Source organism: Strix uralensis, unplaced genomic scaffold (genome assembly GCF_047716275.1).
Source record: "Strix uralensis isolate ZFMK-TIS-50842 unplaced genomic scaffold, bStrUra1 scaffold_94, whole genome shotgun sequence".
Classification (NCBI taxonomy): Eukaryota; Metazoa; Chordata; class Aves; order Strigiformes; family Strigidae; genus Strix; species Strix uralensis.
In genome coordinates, this window is record NW_027436741.1 from 559,264 (window position 1) to 583,369 (window position 24,106).

The 24,106-nt window shown below is 41.6% G+C and overlaps 1 long non-coding RNA gene across 1 annotated transcript in view; it reads left to right on the top strand.

The window, feature by feature from the left end:
- The window catches only part of LOC141938491 (uncharacterized), a 31,632-nt gene extending 7,814 nt beyond the window's left edge, over positions 1–23,818 (top strand). Inside the window, exons 4-8 of the long non-coding RNA XR_012627310.1 lie at positions 1,061–1,155; positions 1,410–1,528; positions 5,529–5,725; positions 22,313–22,463; positions 22,697–23,818. This is a non-coding gene — a long non-coding RNA (uncharacterized LOC141938491). The remainder of the gene's footprint in view (positions 1–1,060; positions 1,156–1,409; positions 1,529–5,528; positions 5,726–22,312; positions 22,464–22,696) is intronic.
- Positions 23,819–24,106: the final 288 nt, after the last annotated feature.

Genomic DNA, 24,106 nt, shown 5'->3' on the forward strand with positions numbered 1-24,106 from the left:
AGGTGCTGGGACAGCAGAAGAGCAGGCAGAAATGCTGGTGGGACAAAAGAGCAGGGCTGCTTCTCATCTATTAGGCAGTCTTAGATTGGCTAAATTGCTTCTGAAGTTGCATCTTTGGCAATTCTTCAGCAAGGAGTCAAATATGCAGGAGGCTGGCTGGATTGCAGCCTTTGGGCATATCCAGACTTGCAGAGTTAGAGAGAGTATTTCCAAATGTTGTTCAGCATAAAGTTCTCCATTTAATGCTGCCCTGATGTTGTCACAACATGCTGCAGCCAAGGATGAGAAGAGTTTTGAAGCAGGCCAGGCTTCCTTACTGAAAGTTTGCTCACAGCTGAAATCTGAAGAAATTGAAAGGTTTCCACTGAAATGATGAGTGTTACCAAGCACTGGCTGATCTGACCCTCTGTAGTCAGAATAAACCCCATTTTGCAAAAACTGAGCTGTAAACAGCAAAATTCTGTTGTTAGTAATTCAGTTTTGTGCATCTGAGTTTCCCTTTGCTGTTTCAACAGATTATAGGATCTGACTGCAGTTCCAGTCAGGTGCTTTTGTATAGTGTTGCCAAGTACTGTCATGTACTGCATCATGTATGTGGGTGCACTGAAGAATACACAGACATTTATAAAGCACCGTAAGATCTTTCTGGGTGAATGGCGTTATAAACCTAAGATAATTATTCCAACAATCCAAAAATTCTGTATAAAGCAGATTTTGGCATTGTGAAAAGAAACAAAACATGCAACAATTTAGGGGTAAGGGAGGAATCCTTTTATTTTAAGGATAATATTAGTATAAAGTTAGAAATGAGTAATTTTCTAACTCATTTCTAACTGGGTGACTCATGCTCTTGGCAAATTAATTATCCAAGACAAATGATTCAGAAATAGATGCTATAGTTTTATTATTTTTTTAATCAGATGGCTATTGCTGTTACAAATAAACATGAGGCTTGATTTCAGGTATAACAAATGTAGCTATACGCTGCAAATTATGCCACAGTGCTGCTTGAGTATGTGTTACACATGCCAATTTTTCTTATCTGATGTTTTGGTTTCAGTTTTAGGTGAATGCTGTAGTAGCTACTGGGTGTCTAAAGCAGCTGTGGCCACCAAGAATCTCAGCAGTGAACTTTGACAAGGGAAGTCTAATGTGGTATGTATTTCTTTCCATACAGGAACTGTGATTTATTAAAGCCTCATCACAGGAACATTCCTATGAACAAACTTTTCACCTCAGAATTCTTAATAAATTGTTTGATGAATATTATTGAGAACATTGACATGGGGATGATAGAAGATCCATGCCATCTTTGCTTGGGATGGATATATTGTATTGTTGGCTGTAACCCCCTGTCTCTGTTCTCCTTCTTTTTTTCTCCCTGCCCTGCCCCTCCTCCTTGGCTGCAGTTTGTAAGGGAATATCACAATGCAGGTCTGATCTGTTGAAACCACAGCTAATGCCCATGCCTGCCTCTGATGGGAAGAGAACACAGACCACAAGTTTGGGATTTCTGGCCTCTTTTTAGGCAAGTCTGTTGCTTATCTTCCCCTTTGCCCCCCAGTTCCCTTTGTTCCTGCCCTTCCTCTGTATCATTAATTCATATCAAAGTTCAGTGTTATTGGTTGCTGGGAACGCAGTTTCATTTGGCTATACGTACACTCTTCCCTAAAAAAAGTCAGATACTACCTCCACATTGCATGTTCATCGTGCAGTGAAAATATGGAGCATGATTTTATTGTAGTAGTTCTGAATGATTTTCAGCTGAAGTAATGAAGAGGAAAGTCAGGCACATTTTTGTGAGGGGTTCATGTTTCTCAACTATGATTCTTAAATTGGAAGTTTTGAGTTTTTAATAACATTAGAAATTATTCATGTTCATTGCAGATACCTATACATCCTTATTCTTAAAAGGCAGGATATTTGCTAGCATAGCTGAAATTATTCCTGTAGTGAGACAGGAGAATGTCTAAGGAAAACTGCATTGAGTAATAGTTTCTATTCTCTTTATTTTGTTCAGTTGTAAATATAGTAGACAACAGATGAAATAGCTATTGACGTAGAGAATAACACAAATTACGTCAAACAAGGACTTCAAACAGCGTGTTTTGAGGTCAGTAACCTGTGTGCCTAGAACTTTGGTCACACTGGTGACAGCCAGCTGACATAACTTATGTGGATGTACATGCAAAGATAAATAGGTAGCTTTTTGCTGAATTTTCCAAGCAGAACAGCAAGATGTCAGTGAAGGTGTATGTTTCTAATAGGCTCAAGGTGCTTCAACAAAGGAAGCTGTTATAGGTAAATTCTCAAATTGATGTGAGACAGGGCCAATAAAAATTCCAATTGTTTATTTAGCAAGCGGCAACAAGCAAAACAGCGCTGGGCGGCCGGGGAGTTCAACTCCACCAACGGCGCGCACTTTCGAAGTTTTTTCGTCTTGCTTATGTGTTACAAAGTGATGTATATTAATGAAACTCTCATATATATTCATAATCTATCCCCGCCTACCCCCGCTTCATATTTTAATGAGGTTTCTCTGCGCAGTAAACTTCAACAGTTCTGGGCGGTGGTCGCAGAGTCCTGAATAGTGGTCGTAGAGATGAAGTATCTCCTCTTCCTCGCCGTTGAACTTTTCACCCCAAGTTTCTGCGCAGCCTCTGTAGTTCTCTGACAGGTCTCTGCTTGCCTCTTGTCTCTACATGTCTCTGTTAAAGCTCTGATAAGGACGCACCACTATATCTTCTACCTACCCCCTACACAGCCTTGATTTATTATTTTAGTTAAGCTAAGGCTTGCTGTTAGTCGGTTAGTTTTATACAATGTAGCAATATTAGCTTTACATAGCTCAGGTGGTGATTTACTTCTCCATTGTTTTAACTGAATTTGATGAATAAATAGTTTACTATCTATCACAGAAGCCAATACTGATGAGTTAACTTGCTGAAACTGCAAGAGGTTTTTTTTGCTTGTTTGTTTGGTTTTTATACCTAAATGGATCCTGTTTTCAATAAACAGCATGAAGGAGGAGTCTTTCCAGGGCTCTGCCATATCAAATAGAAGACAGCATGTTCTGTCTGATGAAATGTAGGTTTGACTGCTAATCGGCCAACGCAAAGCACTGCTAAATTAATAGCCAATTTTGCTGAGAATACAACTTCTCAGGAACTGAAGGTGTTTCCTGAATCTGTGACTGGCTGAGAAAAATGGGAATTCCTTTTAAGAAAATCAGGATATTCTGATTTTTTCAAACAGAAGTCTTTCATATTTCCATGTCAGCACTGATCCTGCCTAGGCAAATGAGTTAAAAATCGGAGAATGACTCTGGAATACTGCAACTGAATTTTCCAGTTGGGGGCATGGATATTTTAATTTTCATTTTGGGTCAAACTGATCCAAATACGTGTTTCGGTTTGGAGGTGAGACGTGTCTGCAAGTCCTTTCTCAGCTCTCTCACTACTTTTTGTTTTAGCATTGTTGCTTTTGTTTCTTTAAATGGGAGATGAGAAGAGCAGTTATTCACACTTTATGAAGTGTCTGAAGACCTGTGGGTACAGAGCACTCCATTAGTGCAAAGTATTTAAATGTAGAACTATGTCTTCTTCCTTTTTCCTTATGCCAGTCTGTGCTGTGACTGAAATCAGTCTGCTTACAATCAAATTTAATCGGGGCAGAGAATATTTTTTTTATGTTTTAACCACAGACTTTCTCATTCAGTGAAAGTAGGGTTCCAGCCTATTTCTCTCTGCAGGAAATTCATATATATATATTTTTTTAATGTTTTAATTGATTAGGTAGTTTTTGCTACTCCTATGAAAACAGTCATGATGTGTCTATCCAGTGCTGTTTGCATTTGCTTCAAAATGTGGGAATTAATCCATGCTAAAAATTACTTGGTTTATGTGTGCGTTGTTTAGTTTATATGTTCTGGGAGGATCTAAGGACTGAAAACTGGCAATAATAAGGAGGTCATAAATCAGGCAGCTTTTCTTGGTTTAGGATTTTAGGTCAGGTGTATCAATTCCAGCTTATGCTAGATTGCAGCTGTGCTTGTGAATGGAGACTAGATCATGTCATGTAATTTGTGGGGATTTTCTCACTTGCAATCCATGACCACTGATGCCTCATAACCACTGCAGCAGGGGTAGCTGTACCTTCCTGTCTGGTTTGTGTGCTTGTTCTCTTTCTTTTTTTTCTTTCTTTCTTTTTTTTTTTTTTTTTCCTTCTAAGAGGAAATGAAATTAAGATAGATGTCTCCTTTGGTATTTTAAGTAAATTTTATAAAGGGAGGAAACGCAAATCAGTTGGTGCTTGCCACATATAGAGCAGTCAGACAAAAAGTATGAGGGGTTGATGTCTTAGCACTATCAGTTCTGTTTTCAGTGGATATACAGAGGTTTTGTAAACAAAAAAGGTATCTCTGTCTCCTGTTGTACAGGAGTTACACAATGCTTTTGTTTTCTTTTCCCGTGTGTGAAATGTCTGGCACCAAAGTAACTCCGAGGCTTCTTTATCTGACTTCTCTGTCAAAATTAAGGATAAATACAGCAAATTTGATTAGCAGTGTTCATGAGATCAAGGAGTCTGTTTTACCATTCTGGGTTAAAAAGAATGATAAATGTGTATAATTAGGACTTTATGTGTGTCAAAATAATGCTTTGGTCCCAAGGTGTTCAGTCATACGTTGTGAGATAATAGAACATCATCTATGCTCTGTGGTACTTGGCATATATGTTTCTTAGACCCTTTCAGGTTAATCATTGATTCAAAGAACTTGTTTCAATGACCCAGATGGTCTCTTTGAGTCTTAAATTCCCATTAGACCAAGTGTGTGTATTAGTTATGTTTTATTGCAAGAAAACAAAGATTTTGGTGACACTAAAGTTCCTGCAGTGAAATGCAAATTGCCTTCTGTGTGGGAGAGATCCTGGAAGTTCCTTTCTATTGTTTTGGGTTTTTTTCACAGTGTATCTAATGAAAAGACAGAAGTCTGTGTAGTTCTGTTTTTCTTTTTTTGTGTGTACATAGATTGTATTGACCTTGTGAAAACCTGAAAGCACTAAATTGGCCTCTTGAACAAAATGAAATGCATTTCACAGAACAGACTATTCCCTGTAGTATTTATTCTGAAAGGTCACCAGTCACAGAAACATCAGAGGATGTAACTATGGCAAACCAACCCAATGTTAGCATAATGTTTGGTTATTTCCCTTCTTTGTTACTAGGTAATTGGAGCCTTTAGGAACACATTTGTCATTTATAGCACAGCCCCTTTCTACACAAGACTCTGATTCTTTGCAAACATGGATAAAAAAGGTATTTTTAAAAAGATTAGCATTTGAGTTTTATTGTCTGTGGTTTCAGCTTAATTTCACAAGGACATATTAAATGTTGTTCAGCATCAAAAACCTAAGCAAATGTTTGTTTTATCTATCAGAAAGCAAAGTCATGTTGTTCAAGTACTAAAGTCTTAACTCTAGATTAGTTGTGGTGTTTGGACTTAACTCTGTGCTTAAATGCTCTTTCAGACATACACTTCCCTGCTACTGAAGGTGATTGAGGAGCAAAACCAAAGGTGTGGTGTGTTTCTGTTTTGCACCGATTCCCATCTGTGGACTAGTTTGGAAGAAGGAAAATAGAAGCTCTGTGACCTTTCTAGCCTCTGATGGACACTGTGTGTTCCCTCCTGGGTTAGAGGAGTAAGCCAGTTTTGTCTGGTTTGGAGGTATGTATGTCTAGCTAGAATAGTTGAGAGAGATGCTTTTTTTCCCTCTTCCACATACAGACATAGAAAGTCTCGTTCCCTGTTGCAATAAAACATATATGGTATTTGTTATTCAAATCTCAAGGGGAAAAAGAAGTTGTAGTCAGGATGTTGTGGCCGAACAGTTTTGTAATTCTCTTATGTAAATAAGAAATAAGATATATGTATATAGTTTCTATTGTTAAAATCAGTTGTTAGAAGGGACCTAAAATGGCCCCCATCTCCAAGCCACTACAAAAACACTTGTGCTGAGTCATCCCCCCTTCTGTGACGGAAACCTGAGAAAAGCCCGGGAAAACAGGAGAAAAGCCCGGGAAACTTGTTTACAACTTTGCAGACCCCTCAGGGTACGCCCATCATGAATATGGATGAAGCCTACACTATAAAGGGACTCAGTGCTGTCCTGTAAGGTGTGTGTCTTGGTAGAGCAGAGACTCCCGGCACACCCAGCGCTGTTTTGCTCACTCGCCGCTTGCTAATAAAATTTTATTCATCACTAAAAATTGAGAAGTGGTTATTTCCCACTAAATTACAATTAATCAATAACAAATTTAGTGCCGTGACTCAGATCCAGATCTTTTGGTGCGAAACCCCAGATAGGGGAGGCGCCCTATCTTCAGATACCCCCAGTCTGAGGATCTCGTGGCCAAAACGCTGGATATCTGAACCCCTTTTAATTCGGACTCGGGAGTGAGCAAAAGAATCTGCAGAACCCCTTAAATTTTGTGCACGAAGACCGATCGAAGACTCCGGGGAGGAGTAAGTATTTGCGTTTGTGCAGTTATCCGTTCGGTTGGGGTTGGTAATCCCAGAGTGCGAGTGAGTGAGAGGTCTCGAAGAGATCACCCGAGTGCGGACCCTTTAGTAGTGCAGTTCTCGTAGCCTGCGAAGGAGCGAGTCACGAATAAGGGGAGCGTGTGTGTGTGTGAAAGAAGGCACTCTGGAAGATGGGACAGAGGGAAAGCAAGCCCTCTGGATCCATGGGTGGGGGCAAGGAAGAATTGCCGGATATCCCACTAGGAGGTTGATAATCCCAGAGTGCGAGCAAGTGGCACTCTGGAAGATGGGACAGAGGGAAAGCAAGCCCTCTGGATCCATGGGAGGGGGCAGCTGAACTCCTCCCGCTGCTGGCTCCAGCTGGGACAGGGCTTGTTCCCGGGGCGCCACAGGCCCGACCCGAGCAGCGTGCCCAAGCCGAGCCCTGGAGCAGTGTTGCGGAGCCTGGCCCAGCGTGGGGGAGGGGGGAGGGGGAAGAGCTGCCCACTCCCCAGCCGGGAGGGCCTGTCCTGAGCACCCAGCTGCCCTGGGGGGGGGGGTTGGGGCTGGGGCAGGGGGCACCGAGGGGCCCCAAATTAGCGTTTAGGCTTCTGCTCAGAGACAGGCTGCAGTAAACTGTCTCGAGGGGGCTCTGTGCTGAGCACCCCCCCCCCTTCTAACCCGCTCATACTTGTAACCAATGATTCTGACCCCGAATCTTCCGGACCCCCTCAGCGGGTTACCCGAAGCAAAGTTAAGGAAGGAAGATTATACCCCCTTAGAGAAATGCTTGTGCCAGGAGTGGGGGCACAAGGGGAACCGGGAGCAGGGTATGTCGCTGTTCCCCTCAACACTGGAGATGTGAGAGATTTTAAAAAAGAAATGGGGAACTTATTAGAGGACCCGCTTGGCGTAGCCAAACAGGTGGACCAGTTTCTTGGCCCAAATTTATATACCTGGGATAAATTACAATCTATCCTAGGAATTCTATTTACTATGGAGGAACGAGATATGATCAGGAGGGCAGGTATGAGACTTTGGGACCAGCAACATCAAGTGGGTCCCACAGCAGATCAGAAGCGGCTGTTGGTAAAACCCAACTGGAATAATCAAGACCCAGGCCACCAAACCCACATGGCAGATTTAAGAATGATCATAATTCAAGGAATTAGAGAGTCAGTTCCCCAAGGGCAGAATATTAATAACAGTTGTACTCGGGAATAGATCCTGCCACCCCTGTGGGGCAGGCATTATTAAAGAGTCAGTTTGTGGCTAAGTCTTGGGCGAATATTAGGAAGAAGCTAGAAAAGATAGAAGATTGGCAAGGGAGAGGAATTGCTGAGAGAAGCTCAGAAAGTTTAGGTGGATTCCTACTTGAAGTGGTGGTACTGTTCTTGTTATCAATTTGGATACCCAGATAATGATCTATTTAAATGTCGTTTCACTTCTTCCTGACTCGTTTATTATTCAGTATACCTTTGCCTGCTTGACTTGGTGATCAGAAGGTGACAGCTTAGAACTTTCTATCCTCTTGGTATTTTAAGGACTGTAGACAAGGATCAAAAGATCACTGTGATAGATACAAGCCCTTGGCTAGCTTCAGCAGCTTTTTTTTTTTCTTAACAGTGATGAATCAATTTAAATAAGAAAATCGGAGTAAAACATTATCAGAGTGAAAGCAATACTCCAAGAGGGAAAAAAGTGAGCAGATCTGCAGCTTAATCTGGCTGCCTGTTCTTCAAGCAGGCAGCTCTCTTACATCATTGGCAGGAGTTGAAAAAAAAAAAAAAAAGAGAATCAGGGTTCTAGCATACAGGCAGGTATATGGGCTGGGGAGCCAAGTTTAAGCTAATTTGCTCCCAGACCACATTCTTTTGGAGCTGCTAATCTGGTTTGTACTTCTTAGCCAAAAGACAGGGAACTGACATAATTGTAGCGCACTGACTAGGCAGCTCAAAAATGTTGTGTCTTTTCCAAAGAAGGAGGATGCTGCTGTGCCCTTTGCAGACTTTCTCCTCAACAGGCCGTGGCCTAGAGCTTACCAGTTTTGTAATTTGTGATGTGCTATGTAAACACCGCGCAGCGCGAGTGTGGTATAGCTGCCCAGATGCTTTATTTGATTGCATCTGGAAGTACATGGGCAACAGTCTCGGTAGATTTAAACTACCCTTGCTCTAAATGTCTAGACCCAGGAGTAGGAGTTTCAGGTTGAGAGGAGGCAATGCAGAGTGTGTAACAACTCAAACATGCAGCAAACTGCATTATTTTAGCCTGAAAACTGTTCTGTGCATTCCCCAGTACCTGCATGTAATAAAGCTGTGCAGAACATGGATGTTTTATGTGATGACTACCTGGAGAGCATGGTTTCTTTGGGATCAGAGATTTTCATTCATTGAATGGTTCTGCCTGCTTTAATATGAAGGAAGTGGAATGTTTTTATTGCAAAAGGAAGGGGCATGTGAAGAAGGTTTGCTGGAGAAGAATCCAAGATGAGAAAATGTTTTCTGAAGATTAGTGGGGTCAGGGGCTCTATGTGCTGGGGACCCAAAGAACAAAGAGCCCTTGATAAAACTTAAAGTGGGTCCTCAGCGACAAGAGGTAGAGTTCCTTGTGAACTCAGGAGCCGAAAGATCTACCATTCAGGCTCTGCCTCCAGGCTGTAAAGTATCATCAGAAAAAAATCAGTGTAATAGGGGCTAAAGGTGAACCATTTGAGGCCCTGGTTCTTCATGATGTGATTGTTGAATCAAAATGCAAATATGTGATTAGAACATTTTTATTATTACCAGAAGCAGATTATAATTTACTTGGATCTGATTATAGAATTGAGAATTAATCTGAAAGTAGAAGAAAAAGAACTCAAAGTCAGATTATGCCCCCTCACAGTGGCGGATGAAGAAAAGATTAACCCAGAAGTATGGTATACCCCAGAGACAGTGGGTAGATTGGATATCACCCCCTTTGAAGTCACCATTAGAAACCCAGAGATCCCGACTAGAATCAAACAGTATCACTTGCCACAAGAAGGCAGGAGAGGCTTAAAGCCTGAAATAGAGAGACTCCTTAATCAGGGGTTATTAGAACCTTGTATGTCACCTTTTAATACTCCAATATTGCCCGTTAAGAAGGCAGATGGGAGTTATAGATTAGTGCATGACTTAAGAGAAATCAACAAAAGAACTGTAACCAGATTTCCTGTAGTAGCAAACCCCCATAACTTTACTTAAATCAATTGAATCCTGAAAATCAGTGGTATAGCGTAATAGACTTGAAAGATACTTTTTGGACATGTCCTCTAAAAGAGGAGTGTAGAAATTATTTTGCTTTTGAATGGGAAGACCCAGATACCTTTAGGAAACAATAGCTGAGGTGGACAGTTTTGCCTCAGGGTTTTACTGAGTCCCTTAACCTCTTTGGACAAGCCCTCGAACACATCTTAAAAGATTATAACTTGGGGGAAGGTGTTACTTTAGTATGGTACGAAAGGAAAACATTAAGTTGTTAAATTTCTTAAGCCTCCAAGGATTAAAAGTATCCAAATCTAAATTGCAATTTGTAGAAGAAGAGGTGAAGTATTTAGGTCACTGGATCAGTAAAGAAAGCGAGAAATTAGACCCAGGGAGGGTAAATGGAATTCTTTCTCTCCAGGCTCCCAAAAACAAACAACAGGTTAGGCAGCTCCTTGAACTACCTGATGGGAGGAAGGTTCTCCTGAAGACAGTGGCTTGGAGGAAGGTTCTCCTGAAGACAGTGGCTTGGAGACTTATGAAAGATTTCCATACTAAAACTCACTGGGGAGTACAAACGTTAGTAGATCAGTTTGCTATTAAATACATGTGCATAGAGATTTATAATGTTGCTAAGGAAATAATAAAAAGCTGTTTAACGTGCCAGAAAATTAATAAGCACCAACTAAGAGAAAAGATTCAAGGGGGACGGGATATGGCATACAGACCATTTGGAAGAATTCAAATCGATTTTACAGAACTACCAAAAGTAGGACGGTACAAATACCTCCTAGTATTGGTAGATCATCTCACTCATTATGTGGAGGCCTTTCCCACCGCTCGAGCTACAGCAAATACTGTGGTAAAAAAATACTCTTAGAAAACATCATCCCTAGGTATGGAAATATAGAAGTAATCGATTCGGACAGGGGTCCCCACTTTGTGTCTAAAATAATCAGAGAGACATTGACTTCCTTGGGGACCAAGTGGGAATTCCACACTCCCTGGCATCCAAAAAACCTCAGAAAAAGTAGAAAGAATGAATGGGGAAATCAAGAAACAACTTACCAAATTCATGTTAGAAACAAAGATGTCTTGGGTTAAGTGCTTACCCCTAGCACTTCTGAATATCCGGACCCAACCCCGAACTGATACTGGAATATCCCCATTCCAAATGCTATATGGTATGCCCTATGATATGGAATTTCCCACTGATCACCCAGTATTGGAAAAAGACAATTTGCAACCATACTTAATAAACCTCATGAATAGGAGGAAAGAACTACGCAAAAAAGGGATGGTAATACAGAGACCTCCATTAGAAATTTGTATGTCGTCGTCTGTCTTGGGGGGGGGGGGGGGCGCGAGGTCATCGTCTGTCTTGGGGGGGGTCGAGGTCTTGGGGGGGGGGCGATGTCGCCTGTCTTGGGGGTGGGGGGGGTGGGGGGCGAGCTCGACGCCTGTCTTGGGGGGGGTGGGGCCGAAGTCGTCGCCTGTCGGGGGGGGGGGGGGGGGGCGTGGGCCCATGTCATCGTCTGTGTTGTGGCGGTGCTGTCGTTGTCATCTCTCTTGGGGGGGTGATGTCGGGAAGTAGTTGGGTACATGCAATAGCGATATCATTATCCTAAACGATGTGCTTTAGTTTCCTGTGAAAAACAAAAATGCTACTGGGTTCGCTTCTTTTCTAGCAAGACCACGCACGCGACCTAACTTCTAACAAAACCATGTTCTAGATAGGAGTAAAGAACAAAGCAGAATTAGATCCTATAAGATTTCCTTCTCAGAAATACCACAGGCTGCAATATAAATTATTTACTGCACATTGCCAACAATTCAGAGTGACCTTGACATTCTGACTAACTCCCCTAAGAGTCCCAAAGGACAGAATAGACAAAAAACCACGGAATTGCATGACATGTATCAGAAACTGTATGAACCAGCCTAACTAACACCTAAGTTGCTAGAACAAAAATAAATTGCAAAACATGACAAACACCCCCACAGGAGATTTATCGATAACATATGAAGGTGATCCTCTTCTCTGAAAAACTCCGGAAGAGATCTAAGCTGACGACACACGTCTTTGGGATACCAGATACCAAATAAGACATGTGATAAGATGGAAAACAAATAGATGGCTCTGGAGCACAAAGATGGTTTCAGAAAAGGTTCTGGCAAAACGAGAGGCATTGTCACGGGGATTAGAGAGACCAAAGAAGTCTCGGGGATGCAACGAATTCAAAAGGGAATCGAACAAAGTAGAGATGTCCTCAGGGGGCTGGGGAACTGAATGGAGGTGCACCGAATGGATGGGAGGACAGAAAGACCGACTGGGGTAACAGATGCGGATGCAGGAAGGGTTCCAAATGGAAAAAAGGAGCTCAAAGAGCCCTCACGAGAGCTTGGCAATGGGAGCGGAGGAGTCCTGAGCGGGCCTTGGAGACCAAAGAAACCTTGGAGATAACAAAGGGGAACTGCAAAGGGGATTTCAACAAAGTACAGATGTCATCAGGGGATGAATGAAGGCATGCTCAACGGTTAAAAGTGTGACTCAAATTCTTCCTTGTATTCATGATACAAGTCTGGGACTTCACAATGAAAACACCAAAGTCAAACAAACAAACAAAAAAAAATCATACCTTCAGCATGAAAGAGATTGCTATTACCATCTAAAGCTAGGATTTAGCCAGTGTAAGCACAACACCCAGTGTTTCCAGTGCCAAGCTCTACACTGCGTGTCAGCTGTCAGAGAGGCAAGGGGGGCTGGAGCTCGATGCACCAACTGTCAAATCAAATAGACGAAAACACCAACTTTTCAGTTTATTTTTTAAATAAATTTCACTCATGGATGACTAGCAAGAAATGCATGTTCATACATTAACTATAAGCTATTGAACAATCCTCTCTGTTTTCTAAGTAATTTGAGTCAAACTAATGCCTTATTATGAAAGACAAGACCTACTAGATCTTTCCTCGAGATAATTTTTTGGTTGTAAGTTAGGGCATCAGTTCTGAAACACTCTTTCCTATTATGGGAGGATTTTATAGTTACCACTGCAATTAAAAAAAAAACCAACAAAACCCTTTTCCCCCATAAAGTTTGTGGCTATATGGCATTCTCCTAGGAGACTTTCATAGGTCTTCGTGTTCCACAAAAGTTCTTGTCAAAGCTAAAAATTTTGATGGTGGTAGGTCAAGGCAAGGTTTTCATGATGAAATTTTCAGTGAACTTTGCCTAATGATCACTGATTTATTCCATCTTAAGAAAGAATAACTGGGGTTTTTTCCCCTTAAACATAAATGGATCCAAGTACATGTTACATCAATTTCCTTCCTTTTACAGCCAGGCAATCTCAATAAAGCTGAACTGTGAATCGTACAGTATCTGTGGTCTAAATTCAACTTAGAAATGGTTTCACCACTTCTTTTTGAAACATAGTACACATTTATCTTGGACCAGTTTGTTAATGTGTAGAAATTAATATTTTGGTTTTAACAACCAAGTCAAATATGACACTAAATCAAAATTTTTGAAAAGTACGAAGGAGGAGTTACCTGTTCACCAATTCTAACTTTACAATGAACACTGAAAATGCAGTCAGTGTGGCTGTTGCTTAACAATCACAAATTTTACCGGTGAGTCTGAAAACTAGCAGGCTCTGCTGCAAATGTTTGGTTCTCTGAGATGCTGATCTATAAAAGACCTCTAACAAACTACCGCAGCTTAACAGACACTTAGTTTACAGTTTAACACCTGTAACAATAAAATAATTAAAACAGGACTTTCAACAACATAGGTAATGGCACATAACTTGGAATTATAAAGTGACTTTAACCCCCTACGATGACATCTTAAAAAGTATTTGGATACAGAACTTCCAAGCTCACCTTAAGAGGTCAACACATTAACTCTTAGAGAAGTCATTCGCCGCTGACAAACCTTGTACTACTCACCCTTAAGACTCACTGCAGTATCAGTTACATTAACTATGAAAAACACATCTCCTTGTCTTTCCAATAAACTGTTCCATTTGAAGTTTTTGACAGCCAAGATACACGGGAAGTGAAAAGAAAGTGAAAGTCAGTCAGCATTGTTCAACATCATTTTAATCTCCACCAAGGGAAAATAATATAAACATGTTAACACAAACAGAAAATGTTTTGGAAAAGACCATATGGTACTATGACAGGGTTTTAGTTTATAGAAATGTAATTTATAATTTTATAAAAAATATATGAAAGAATAACATCTTTCAGTAACATCAGACAGTATAGAAAAAATAAATCTCAACATTAGTTGTACTCTGATGGTCCTTCTAGTAAGAAATTTAAAAGTGCTTTTCAATAACAGTGTTACAACTCAAGATTCGTGCAATATGTCAAATCTGTTTTAAAGCAGATATTTATAGCAATTATGCAAGTTCTTACAATCAACAAAGCCCAATCTAAAAATTAACACTAAGTGAGGTAAGTATTCTAATTAGAATTAAACATTCCTTAAACAGCTTACACACCAATTCTACTGCAAGGAAAATACTGGTGCTCCTTCATAGAAAGGCTCAAACCTAAATATGACGTGAAACTTATACTACAAACCAGTGAATACTTGGAATTTAAAAAAGCTCTTGAAAAATATACAGTTTAGTATGTTTACAACCCAATGCTACAAACAGTACCTAATGCAAAATATACCAGCTTAAATAAACCCAAACTTTACAGTTAGTGTACTGAATTTGCTTTTGAATACACTATTTTGTTCCGAAGTCCTCCTAGAAGCTCCCATATAAAGTTAGCACATTAACTTAATGTAGAAATTTCACTGTATTTTTATCTGTAAATATGAACAATTTGGTTACAAACTATGACTGCAACTATGAGTACCGTTACTCTTCAGGCAAGTGAAAAACACAGCACTAGTTGGGGGAAAAAAAAAAAAAAAAAATCAAGATTTACTCTTCCCTGTTTTATACATGACAAGCTGGCAATAATAAAAGATACCCTATAGTTCTACAGGTTTTCTGCAGGAATTTGCAGAACTCTAAAACCAGTTTTCATTTTATTGTAGTTTCTTTACTCTGTGATTTACAAGTAACTATTGCCTTTTATATGCAGGAGGCAAAAACTAGACTGCTAATGCTGAGCCCTTATGGCTCATTTGCATATGGAGCCAAAGGCAGTTCATATTTTATTTCTCAAGGTGTTTATAAGCAGGATTTAAGTCCCTATCAACAACAGGAATAAAGTATAAATTAATGAACTTTCATTCTAATAGGCTATGGCTTAAAAAGCCTACCAACTGAACTGTTTTTTATAGTATTGCACTGAACTTTAGTATTGAACTGACAGTTGAAGCCCGCACAGAACCCATTTTATAACAATATTGCAATAAAAAAAGCAATAAATAAAATGCAGTATCTAAAAAAAATGCCAGTAGTTTAGTCCTTTCTCCCACCACAGTCTGAACTGCATCATCTGAAATAGGTCTGGGACAGTCTTTGGATACCAGCTACAAGTTCTTTCAACATAACAGACAACCCATAACAATAAGAGAAGCAATCAGAGTTTTCTACAGTAATATTATAAACTGAAAGACAGTACCCCTGAGTGTATGTCTCAAATACCTTAGAAGGACTTGTTGCCTTTGCTCAAGATAGCTTCAGAAATTAGACACAATTATTCTGTGACTGCATATTATCTCTACTCTGTTATTTTACTGGCACGTTGAGTCCTTTTTAAATATGTTATATTAACCCTGATAATGATATGGAGACTTCCTGCTCCTAAACCAGGAAGCTGCTTCCTAAAATGCAGTAAGTTGTCATTGCAGTGACAAGTTGCTTAAGGCTTTAGTAGAGTCTCTAATCATCTGTTCTACCTTGGGATTTCCAGCTCCACTGGTTGCCAGCTCCTTGTCAATAAGCCCCAGGTCAGGCAAGTCGGGGATGGAATCGGCAACAATCCGCACTGTCCTCTTCTGGTCACCTCCAGGTGTTCCCATCAGGATTGGGATTCTGCGGCTTCTGGCAGCCTCGAACACAACTTCACCTCTCTTCACAATTCCCTGTGAATTTACAACAGTTAAAAAAAAAAGTAGTGATACAAATACAGTATTTTAGTTCTAGCCTGTAGTTTACAAATATGTACTGAACGCTTGATAACGGATTAAGCCCTACATTTTACAAGGCAAATAAAAAAATCATTTAGAAGTCCTGTTAGCAGATTTACATGCATAATCATTAAAAAAAAAAAGGGAAAAATCAGCAAATCAAAAATCCTTGAATTGGTTTTAGAGGACACAACAGATGTATAAATTTAGTATAAATTCCTAGAAGAATTCTTGCTTAAAAGCCATAAAGTCTAAACTGACTACAAAGTTTAGAAATACTCACCCTATTTTACAGGTGAGGAATTAAGACTAAGAAAGATCGTCTGAATTCAAAGTGCTTTAGTTTGTGCTCAACTTGCATAGCACCCTCTGACAAGTTTAGCAATTTGATCCAAGATTTCACAAACCTACAGAAGAACCAAAAATTCAAATCAGAGTTTACATGTTCACAATTGCTAGCTGAATTCTAAGCTTTCAGTTTCTTTAATAAAAAGGCTAATACTGAAAGAATCTAATATAAGTATGGTAAATCCATAAAAAGGAAAATAAATTCTAAATAACCTCTTACTAATAGAGAAAGGTATGGAATTGAAAAGTAACAAAGGTTGCTGACCAAGAGATACTGTACTGTCATTGAACCCATACAACAGAAGACTTTGAGCCTCTTGGATTTCAAGTACATGTGGGGAAAATAACTCAGAAATAAGTGAAAACAGAATTCAAGTCTACTTCTGTGAAAAAAGTAGAAGCAGAGAGTCCCAGAGATACATAGGAGGCTTAAATAATCCATTACAACTCCTCAAAAACAAAAGACTAACAACATAATAGACAACTGTTTACAACGGACAGCTCAAAATTTAAATAACATCAAAAGCTGGACAAAGGGAAAGGGATTAAAATGCAATCAAAAACAAAAAAATTAAGGAAGCAGAGCAAAAGCGTTACAACAAAATGAATATGCGCTACTCTGACTGGTTAGAGGAGGACTGTTAATACATCAAGAAATATTACCCTGCCATTAAAAAAAATTAGACCACAAACAAATGGTAGAAGGAAAGAATAAAATTCAAATGTAGCTGAAAAAATATTTTGTAAAACCATACAACAGTAATGGGTTTTGTATAGTTTGACACAGCCCTGTAAAAGAACAATGAGAATAAGGAATAATAACTGAAAAATAAGAGAAAGGGAACTGAAGAATTATCTTAGGAACAGATCCTTAAAGGAAGTAACAGCACTACAGAATGAGCCGTGTGTCCCTTGGGAACCATGGCGGGAGGCAGCAGACATGGTACCACACAAGGACTGGAAGCAGTCACCGTTCACAGGAGCCTGACCGCCTCATCCCTGCTCCAGCATCTTTAGTGGCTGAGCCTGGACGAGCTGAGGGGAAAACATGCGGGCTTATTCCAGCATCTGCCTGTTACCAAGAAAGAAAATACATCAAGTGACAATGACAGCCCGACACCATTCCCACTTACAAACAAAGGGAGACTTACCTGCTACACCTCAAGTTTTCTGGCTATAGCCTCAAGCACCAAGAAACTATCACTCATAGCACTCTGAGGAGGCATAATTTTGAGTAGAATTAACCCTGTGGCGTCCATCTTGCCATTTTATTCCCAAGAACTGAATCTCCTGTGCTGGTCCCTTGATCTTGCTTTTCTTTATGGCAAACCCAGCTCTCAGAAGAATCTCAATTACTTTTCGTCCTTTCTCGAACACTTCTTCTGCCTTGTTGCCCCACACAATGATGTCATCGATGTACTGTAGATGTTCAGGGGCATCACCCTTTTCCAGTGCAGTTTGAATTAGTCCATGACAAATAGTGGGGCTGTGCTTCCACCCCTGGGGCAGTCAATTCCAGGTATATTGGACACCCCTCCACGTGAAAGCAAACTATGGCCTGCACTCTTCTGCCAAAGGAATTGAAAAGAATGCATTGGCGATGTCGATTGTGGCGTACCACTTGGCTGCCTTTGACTCCAGTTCATATTGGAGCTCTAACATATCTGGTACAGCAGCACTCAGTGGTGGCGTCACTTCGTTCAGGCCACGATAGTCTACTGTCAACCTCCACCCTCCGTCAGACTTTCGCACTGGCCATATTGGGCTATTAAAAGGTGAATGTGTCTTACTGATGACACCTTGGTCTCCAGTTGATGGATCAGTTCTTGGATGGGAGCCAGAGAGTCTCGGTTCGTGCGATACTGCCGTCGGTGCATGGTCCTCGTAGCAATTGGCACCTGTTGTTCTTCAACTCGCAACAGTCCTACAACAAAAGGATCTTCCGAGAGGCCAGGCAGATTAGACAACTGTTTGACTTTCTCTGTGTTCACACTGGCCACACCAAAAGCCCATCGGTATCCTTTTGGGTCTTTGAAATACCCCCTCTTGAGGTAGTCAATGCCCAAGATACAAGGGGCTTCTGGGCCAGTTACAATGGGACGTTTTTCCCACTCGTCCCCGGTCAAGCTAACCTCGGCCTCCAGTACTGACAGTTCTTGACATCCGCCTGTCACTCCTGAGATCCAGATAGGTTCTGCCCCTCTATAGCCTGATGGCATTAATGTACACTGTGCCCCGGTGTCGATTAAAGCCTGGTACTTCTGTGGATTTGATGTGCCAGGCCATCGAATCCACACTGTCCAATACACCCGATCATCCCTTTCCTCCTCCTGGCTGGAGGCAGGGGCCCTCTATTCCTGTTCTTGGTCAGAGTATTCACTGTCTGACCCTTGCCGTGCCAGGCCGGAGACTCCTTCATCAGGGCCAAGGGAGGTGATCTCAGTCTTCCTGTATCTGGGAGATCGCTGATTACTTTCTTGCGGTTTCACACCAGCTACATTAACAACCTTCTTGGATGTCTTCTTGGCAGGGGTCTTTCCTTGCAATTCATGTACACGAGCTTCCAACTTGAAGGTGGGTTGACCATCCCACTTCCTCATGTTCTCCCCCTGGTCACGCAGGAAGAACCAAAGTTCGCCACGTGTCATGCGCCTAGGTTTCCCTTTCCCTCTGACTGGGGTGGAAGAGAACTGATTTCTTGGGGTGCTCCTGACATTTAAGGCACTCGCCCGTAGAGATGAGGAGGTACCAAGACTCTCTTCAAAGTTCTGAAGCCAGGAAGAGACTGCCTCCACAGTTGGCGTACATCTTAGTCCTTCTCCCACATCCATTTCTGGATAGTACATCGCAGCCAAGCCAGCAGAATACAAGGATGGTGCACCTTTAATCACCTTCCTCCACATGGCCCATGTGCACAGGACATCCTCTGGATTTTTAGGGGCTTCATCATTATCTGGATCACCATAGATGACTTCCAGCACTGCTACTTCTCTCAGGTACTGCACACCTTCATCTGCAGTAGTCCACTTCCCTGGGGAGTTGTCCGTAAGATCTTCCTTGAAGGGATATCTTACTTTAACACTTGAAAGGAACCGTCTCAACAGACTGCAAATTCCTGTTTCTTTTCCAATTCCCCTTTCAATTCCTCGATCTCTAGCAAGGGAACCCAGCTGCTGGGCTTCCTTACCTTCCAGCTGCTGAGCATCAGCCCCATTATCCCAGCGTTGAAGCAGCCAGGCAGCAATCCGCTCACCCGGCTGGCGGCTATAGTCTTTCCGCAGATCTCGCAGTTCTGATGATGTCAGGGACCAGGTAGTTTCTGCCTCCTGTTTGAGCTCTGTTATTCCCTCTTCTGACCCCTTTGCTGAAGGACCCGCTTCTTCCTCTTCTTTTTCGTCCCTTATTAATCGAGGGTATGGACCTGTTGTTCTCCTTGTCCACTGTTTCTTTTTTACTACTGGGGCAATCTCTGCTGTTATTGTTTTTGTTTGAGTTCCCGTTTCCACCACAGTCCTTTGAGAGCACTGAACTGCAGCTCGATAAGCACAGGCCAGGCCCCAGTACAGCGCTAGGAGTTGCTGATTTTCATCGGGATAGACAAGGCACCCTTCTATCAGGTGTTGTGTCAATTTTGCGGGGTTGCTTGCCTGTTCAGGGGTAAGATCCCAGGCTACAGGAGGTGATAACCGTCCTAGGAATCTGCCCAAATCCTTCCACTCCCTCTGCCACCCAGGGACAGGCCGCCTCAGGGCACATTTTGGTATTCTCTCACCCAAAATTTGCCTTCTCTTACACCAAAAACCTAACGAGCTCCACACAGCCCACAATAGGCAAATAGCATCAATGAACAGTATCAAAGAGCTAACATAAGAATTAATAAGTACTTCGGGAGCTTGCAGAATAAAACCACTCATGATGTTCCCAATTTCTTCCAGCATGTTCCCGAGCTTAGCAAAATAAAGAAAAGCAGAGCAATAAACAAACCCGTGACCAGCACAAGAGCTTGTCGCTTACTAACTGCTATAGCTATAGCACAATTAATATAAACTGCTGTTGTCCCGCCCCACGTTGGGCGCCAAAAGAGACTCTGGTGGTTTGACCTTGGCTAAATGCCAGGTACCCACCAAGTCGCTCTATCACTTCCCCCCCCCTTCCCCTTTTTTTCTCAACAGGGCAAAGACGGGAAAGAAAATAAGAAAGGAAAAAAAAAATCCAACCCTTGTGGGTAAAACAACAGCAGTTTTAATATAAGCAAAGCAAAGCAAAGGTCCGCGCGCGGAAGCAAAAAAAGGAAAACAGATTTATTCTCTACTTCCCATTAACAGGCGATGTCGAGCCTTCTCAGGAAGCAGGGCTCCGATACGCGTAGTGGTTGCCTTGGAGGACGAAGGGTGACCCCACCCCCTTCCTCCTTTCTCCCAGCTTTATACTGAGCAGACGTCATATGGTCTGGAATATCCCTTTGGTCAGTTCGGGTCAGCTGTCCTGGTTGTGTCCCCTCCCAAGATTTTGCCCACCCCGTCCCACTGGGGGGGGGGGAAATGTCAGAAAGAGCCTTGGTGCTGTGTAAGCACCACTCAGCAGTAGCCACAACACCAGTGTGCTATCAACACCCTGCCAGCTCCCAACATAAAACACAGCACCATGAGGGCTGTTACAGGGGAAAACCAATTCTGGCTCAGCCAGACCCGGTACACTCACAAAGCAGGACAGAAAAGCAGCACTTGGCACCCTACTTAACCCTTGCCATCTAAAAATGCAGAATTGCTTTAAATAGGATGGTATGCTTTGATTTGTCACAATGATTATGATTACATTTATTTTCTGCTTGCAGATATTATTATTAAAAAAGACATTTCATTTCAATGTACATATAAAATCAAAGGAGAAAAGAAAGGCAGTGTGCCTGATTTAATTACTGTCCTGGTTCTTTCAGTAAACGATGGCTGAGCATACCAATATGAATAAGGATTTGTAACTAAACGTCACACTGTAATTATGAAAGAGCAGGAAACTGAGATACAGACTGTGATCCTAACTGCTCCATGATAACCATATGAACGCATCTCACTCCAAGTATTCTTTCATGACCCCGGACTGCTCTTTTGCCCTTCTTGTCTATTTATGAAGGAAAAACCTCTTGGCATCTAAATGATGGCTGTGATGTTCTGTGATGCTGATCTTCTAACTGCTCCATTTACCCGAACAGGATTTACAAGTACGTGTCATTAATAAAATCTGTGTCAGCCAGAAAGGAATCTAACTTATACCCAGCATTGGAACATAGCAGTCCTTCACCTCTCTTCACACCAAAAAAAGAGCCAAAAATACTAATTTGCTCAGGAAACAGTATTTTCCTTGACCCACTGAGAATACACAGCACGGGCCAATCATCTGTATCTCAGACACGTTTTAAACACGTTCTGAAGGACGCACAGCCAGAAGCTAGTGTTACACGCCTCCTGCAGCTCACCAGGCAGGCTCCTTCGCAACTCAACTTTTCAGGTAAAACACACTAAGACTTTCAAGATAAAGTTAAATTGGTAGCAGTTCTGGAGGTTTCTTCCCTCATTTAAAATTGGATTAAGATACACCATTCACTTACATAAATAACAGAACAGAAACAGGACTCGGACTCTCAGTTTAGTAGGACTTTTCCAGAATGCTGGAGGACTAACTTTATAGTAGCCTATGATTTCTGTTTAGTTTCATTCCAATTTAATACTAACTTCTTCTCTAGTCATTACTTCTTCTTCTCCTTCCTTTCAGTGACTTAAGCATCAATCCTCCTAAGAACACGCCTAGCCACAAGCATGCAATGGTTATTTTTGACCAACACAAACACGCTCTTTTCATTTGATAATGCTACCTATTCTTTCACTGCAAAGCCCACAAAAATCCGTTTCCCCCGTCCCCAGTGCTCTTTCAGAAGCTGTAGATCAGGGTTTAAAGAGTTTAAAAGATGACAAGTTTTATTTCATTTCCCTGCAGACCTTAAGTTACTCCATTAGTGTGTCAGATTTATTAAACAATGCTTTGGGGAAAATGTGTAGCTTAGTACAAGAGGTCATTCTGAAAATACAGAAATCCCTCTGTTTCTAACTTTTCTAGCTATGGAGAAACCAGCTGCATGTGACTCTCCGTTCTACACTTCGAAGCCACGATGGAAGTTGGATGTACATGTGAAATCAGGCCACAGTTCTGGCTCGTGCTGCTCTCCCTTCACAAGAAGTTTCACAGAGGAATAGCGAGCATTTACTCAGTGAGTCTTTTTCCCTTGCAAAATTAAAAACTACCATGAACTTCCCACTTTAATTGCTATTAGGATATCTATAGAGTGGTGTTATTGATCAGTTTTTGCTATGGTCATTATTAGTACTGCTTACTTTTTTATTATGTCCAAAATCTGTAGTGACAATGCAAGATGCTACTGAGTGCCTTTTTGGCAGAGAGACAAAGCTCTGTTACTTACCATCACAACCTTTATATTTACAGGTTTTGAACAAAATTAACTGAACTGTTATGACACATTTCAAGCAGAAAACTGAAGGGGCAGTTTAACCTGTTCTGTAATGTGTACATCTCTGAAGGTGGCATTTGGGAATGGTGAAGCTTTCAAAAAACCTCAAGGAGTTGCGTGCCCAGTTCCAATTAAAAATCAAAATATGTCATTGTTTTTAAACACAGAAACATAATTTGCTGCCAATGATCCACTAAGGTAATTTGAATGTTTTATTTTACTCATAAGTATCTCTTCTCTGGTTCTAAGCTGTTGTCTGACAAAAAAATACAGAGTTAGGATCTTTTTTTCCTATTCTCTATTTAAAGGCAAATTAAAAACACTGAAAAATCTGTTTTCCTTGCACTGACAAACACAAACGGATTACACGGGCAACTTTGTCAGACTCTTGGAGACAACTTCTGCTGTGCCAGAAATCTCAGGAAAACATCCAGCAAGTGCCATCTGCCCCGTCTGAGTCTCTGTGCCAGTGACACTGTCCTACAAAAGCAGCTGCCCCTGCCCAGAGCAGAGCAGTGCTGGGCCAGAGCTCGCTGCCCAGGCACGCTGCCCTCCGCAGAACCTGCTGGCTCTGGCAAGAGCCCCCCTGGGCTGGAGGATTGGCCCCGGCACCACCGGCTCCTGCAGCCCCCGCGGCGGGCACCCAACAGCCTGCTCCTGGCTTCAGTGGGTCCCAGCTGACCCCCAGCTGCAGGGCTGCCTTTCCGTGCTTTGCTCTCCAAACAAGTAGGGTCACTTCTCAACACAGCGTACTTCTCTGTGCCCTTATTACATTTAGAAGATGGTTCACATTTCAAAAGCAAGCAAATTTCTTTCTGTTGTACAGTTTGTAACTACCTGTGGTAATGACCCACTACCAGCACTGAAGTTTTTTGTACTTTTTCTTTAATAGCATTTGTATTTGTCCCACTCCTGGTGCGGAAAAAAAAAAAGGCAAAACAAACCAAAAAGACCCACCACAAAACACTGAAGTGTTCTGGCTATGACTGCCAGAATACTCAGGACTGAGTCAAAGACCTCAGGAACCAAAAGCATGGATTTCTTCAGAGCCAGTCCTCTGGCTGCAGGTTGGTCTGGTGAGCCATGCAGAAATTCAGTTCTGCCACAGATGGAATCTAAAACACATGCTGACAGCTGCACTCCCCAGAGGTAACTCCCTCACTCTGCCTCACAGAGATTCTAAAAATAAAAAGACAGTAGCCAAAAAGCTCTCTAATTGCTTGTACTAAATATTCTAAACATGACTCCAAGCAATATCAGTGTTTGGATATACAGGGAAGGAAATGTAAAAGAGACAGTAAATGAATCAAAGGTGCCAAGGTTTTGTCTAGACTAGAGATGAGCATCACATTCAGCAGCGAGCCCTCGGGAAAGCTTGTACTGGT